This window comes from Hyalella azteca, unplaced genomic scaffold, assembly GCF_000764305.2.
Source record: "Hyalella azteca isolate HAZT.00-mixed unplaced genomic scaffold, Hazt_2.0.2 contig15270, whole genome shotgun sequence".
NCBI lineage: Eukaryota > Metazoa > Arthropoda > Malacostraca > Amphipoda > Hyalellidae > Hyalella > Hyalella azteca.
Window position 1 is genome coordinate 58,606 of NW_025945127.1, and position 4,693 is coordinate 63,298.

The window sequence follows — 4,693 nt, forward strand, 5'->3', positions numbered from 1 at the left end:
TAAAATAATGCGGATTTATTGTTTTGTACGAATACTTTTTTCACCCCGAAAAGTGAACATGTTGCATTGTTTTTTGTTGCATTGAGATTTAATTTCTTTTAATAGTATTTTTGAATACTATGCGTCTCTATACATAATTTAAATCACTTTTCCTGTTAAGTTTGTGTACTTACATACATTTAAATACGATTTTTCAAGTGTACGAATATTTATTTCCCCCCACTGTATATCAGAAGTAGTCTGATACATGCCCAGTGGCTTCACTTTGGTTTGGAAAATTTGTGAACACCTTGCTTCTATCTGTCAGTTTTACTCGTACCTACTGAATTCACGCTAAATTTTCTTAACAGAACTTAATCTTAAATGCTAAACACACAGAACGTTTCGTCTCAGAACGCCGAACGAACGTCAGAACGCCAAGCACAAGTCATGGTTTAATCTTAATCTCGAATGACCTGCAACCCAAAAACACCTTTCTACGTTGGATAAATTACAGTGGCAAATACCTTCGTGCCCTGTGCAGTTTGGGCAAACGGTTATCGGTGGCTCACAAGAGATTTGTCTGCAATGAGCTATAGATCTTTCAGACCCTATAAATCATTAATGATTCATCGATGACTCCCACCTGTACTCGGCACCCTTTCAATTTATTGATGTTTTATTGTCGATTTTTGGCAGATCTGGCCACCCACCGTTACGCTACCTATAATCTACTATCGCCACCTATAATCATCGGTGCTCCACCCTTAATTTTTATTTGGGAAGGGAGACTCCTTTACTTTCAGTTTATGGTGTGGTGCATCTTCTTTTCTGATAAATGATTGATTGTTCCTGAGAGGCGCATCAGTTTTCTCCAATATAACACGACCATTAACATACCTGCCTTTCTGAATACACCGCTCACAACTATTGTATCCAGAGTGCCCAACAATTCCTTTCAGCTCGGCTCATGCAGGCGAGTCACAAACTATGGCAGACAGTGAAACATTTACTTTCACACCACCAACATTTATGCCATCATTCAGAAGTAATTCAAGATTTTCTGCAAATTGTTCTAGGAACTGCTTAACCGGTGGCATCTTATTGGTTTCTGGAGTTTCTGATACATATAAGCCAGCAACGAAAATTTTATTGGGTTGCCAGACAGGCAACACCAAAATTGGGTAAGCATGATGCTGTCTTGAATCCTGAAAAAGAGGAATACCATCAACATTCAAAATTATTTCAACATCTTCTCCTTTGAATGCTGAAGATTCAAGATATGAAGACATATTTTCAGGCCACTCAGGAAAATGAGCATAAGTACCATTATTCATGGCAGTGTATCTGATTTGAGCAAATGATTTTCCCCTCAATGTGGCAGGACATGCAGGAATGGAGGGATAATATTCCCTAAACTTTTTCAGAAGCCGAGCAATAGATGAATCAGACACAGTTTTGTCTTGTACAGACCACTCCAGAATAACTTTTTGTATTTTTTCTTCTTCTGAGATAGTCGAGTGCATTCCAAAAATATCTGGTGTTGATTGTTCACTTTTTTTCCATGCCTCGCCAATATGAATGTCCAATTCTCCCCCTGTTGGAATGCATTTGTCTAATGCTGCAGTATCATCTGGGTCAGTAATTGATGATTCTGTTAGTAGTTTTGACATCTTTAAAGGTTTGAGGGAGAAGGCTTCTTGTCTACGTCGACGCTTCTGGCGAGATGTGAGCTCTGAATAGTTTCGTCGATGTTCACTCATGACAGCTAAGGGCTTCTAATCGAGTATGAAAATCAATTTATTTTTTTTTAAATGTACAATAGCAATAAAAAATTAACAAACAACTCAAAAAATTAGGTTATATGTAAGCTAATCCTTAGTCAGAACAAATATGCAACACCTCCTGCAAAAAGTTTTAAATGAAAAAAAAACAATGGGGATGACATTAAAAGGACACATGGCTCAATATTTGATCAAACAGTAAATCTTATCAGTATTCTTATATAAATAACATATGTCATAGATATTCTATACAAGAATAGTATAGTTTTAGATGATGAACTTAGGAATATTATAGTAAGTGGCAACAGTAAAAACAGTAAGAGGCTCCAGCCAATGAAAGAAACATGATGGTGCTACTGCTACTACAGTCATTGGGAGGAGTCTAGGAGAGAGCATCAGAGAGGCTGGGGGGTTAGTGTGTGAAAACTATACTATTTTCGACACGGGCAGATCAGGATCATGAACGACGTCACCTGGTCGGGCAGATCAGGATATAGAAATGTAGCAGATAAACTAATCAAAATGTTGCAAAAACTGAAAATAGTGGCGTAAACTTTAACATTTTTACTATCTATTATGTATAAAGCTAGTCAAGAACTCAAACATTTACCATCTCTAAAAAATCGCTGAAAAAAGTGTGATAAGTGCGATTTTGGAAAAGTACCTTTGCTAAGGTCTGGAGCAAAAAAAATATTTGCCATATTGAGAAATTTTACTTACATAAAAGATGCACCCAGGTGTCGGCTTGAAAACATAATCGACAGAATTTGCCTATCTCATTCAAAAATAATATGCATTTAAAAATTACTTTTTGAAGACAACACTTTTGAACAATACAGTGTCTTGGATGTTACACATGTACAATGAATTTCTAATTTTATTTTCAAATATTGAAAAAAATATTATTTATCAAAAATTTTTTTTGAGATATCAAAATTTTGTAAATTTTCAAAATTATTTATTCTGTCAATTGATTCATGCATTGTCTCTGACGTTATGCAATTATGGAAAATTTCAGATCAATTGGACAGGTCAAATTGTCTCATATATGGATTATAAGATTTGTGGAAGATGAAATAATTTTTTAAATTTATTTAATAATGAAAAAAAATTTTTTAATTGATAATATTATATATTCTGTCAATTGATTCATGCATTGTCTCCAACTTTATGCAAGTGTGCCAAATTTCAGATCGATTGGACAGGTAGAAGTGTGTTAAATATCGATTATAAGATTTGTAGCAAACAGACAGACAGACAGACAAACAAACAAGAAGTGAAGTTAAAGAGAAGTGTTGTAAAAAGGGACACCCCCATCCCGGGGTAATTAGGGACACCCTTAAAATGCATTCACAGTAGAACCTCGGTTAGCAAAGGCTCCAGTTAACAAAAAAATTGATTAGCAACAAAGAATTTTGATTACATTTACCTCGCTCGGCAAAAAAATTCACTTATATGGTAATTAATGAATATGGTAATATCATATCAATAAAAGAAAAATAAGTAAAAATCACAGAAAATGTCATTTATTTTACATCTACATCATCTACAATGAAAGAGGAGGACTTCAGAGTACTGTTAGTAATAGATGAGTACACTCTGCATGCTTCAAATGTTTGAAATTGAGTTTTATTTCAAGTGTCCCTTTTTACCCCATTCAAGATTAATTCAGGAGCCTTTTATATTGCGTCTATTGCCTTACAAATAGCATATGGAATTTTTTTGAAGATGCCATTTGATAGCCCTTGCAAAGAGCTATAAAATGAGCCTAGACTTGTTTCTGAAATGTTTCATGGTAAGAAGTTATTAACAAAAAACGCTCAACCATCCCTTTTTACCCATTTGATGGTATATTTAAATATATTTTAAATAAATAAAAAAATCAATTTTTTTATTGAAAAATGAAATGATTTAATCACATGATTTAATCAGTTTGATTTAATCCTTGCCAACCCTAAGAGTAAGCCATGTGGTATCTAGTAGTGGGCAAAGTGGCAAACTATCAAGTTTTTTGAATCAGTTCAGTTTAAATTTCCTCATTTATTTGAGATTTGAACCAATATCTTATGTATGATGATGCTGGTATCCATGATACTTTGCTGGTCTACTTATAGGACTCAAATTGAACTTGAAGGAGTCTAAAAACCTCTCTGCTTTGCCACTATGGTCACTAGTGGGAAGTGGGGCATATGAGAAAGACGAGTTACGCTGGAGGTGCTACTAGTACTAAATGAGGCCATGAGGGTGACATACTTTCAAAAGATTTTCTACTTACCTCAGGAGGGTGGATATTGGAATATTATTTTTTGGATAATCAATTCCAAGTGAAACCTCACATTAGTATACATGAGTTTTGAAAACCTATGGCTAAATGTTACTTGATAACCATAATCTTAGGAGAACAATCCAATAAATATTTGGGATTGCCCACAAAAATTATTTAGCATCAACTTGGAGGCTAGAGCTTGGTTACCTTGAAAAGACATTAGGAGTCAGTCTTTGTATTGGCTAGCAACCACATATACATTGAATTTTGGTATAGGACATACGACATAGCTAGTCATTAGTCAGGGACAAAAACAAAGTCAGGGGCGCAAGCAAAGTCAGGAACAAGATATATTGGACTGAGGCTAGAGGAACAGATAGTAGCTATGTGTTTTCGTTATTGCAAAAATAATTGTTGCGGCCAAAAGTTTTGAAAATTCTAAATCAAAGACGTGTGAATCAAGAAAGTAGTTTATAATTATTTTATCCTAGTTTCAAATGACCATGACAGCCGTTCGCCATTATTCGACAACTTACGAAAGCTGCTGTAGGAGCTGTATTATCAACACATCAACTCACAGGTATAAAATCACTGACAAATTTTCGGTCAAATTCACACAAATAACACATATATTACATATGGAGTTTATTCCTATTCTAAATTC